This window comes from Penaeus monodon, chromosome 31 (genome assembly GCF_015228065.2).
Source record: "Penaeus monodon isolate SGIC_2016 chromosome 31, NSTDA_Pmon_1, whole genome shotgun sequence".
NCBI lineage: Eukaryota > Metazoa > Arthropoda > Malacostraca > Decapoda > Penaeidae > Penaeus > Penaeus monodon.
Genome location: NC_051416.1, coordinates 1,264,583 through 1,264,928, shown reverse-complemented (window position 1 = coordinate 1,264,928; position 346 = coordinate 1,264,583).

Here is a 346-nt window from a genome sequence, read left to right as displayed (position 1 = left end):
GCCCATACAGCAGCAAATATGTATTGTGCATGTGAATATATTAGCTCATATATTGGCTAATATATACTGTTCATGCGAATAAGATCCGCCTCTCTACTACCATTACCAAGAATCCTGTCAGATGTTTCAAGCATTTTAGATAAAAACACATTACACAGAGAAGGGCATGTCCAATCTGAAAACATGTAATTTAAGCTTCAGGGTCCCTAATCCTGCAGAATACCATCTTTAGTCCACATGCTTAAAGATTTAAGGACTACCATAATGGTGGACTATTAATACATGGAAGAGGGAAGTTAAGGGCTGAATACCTATTGTACTCTAGTTAGTAATATCCCAGTAGGAC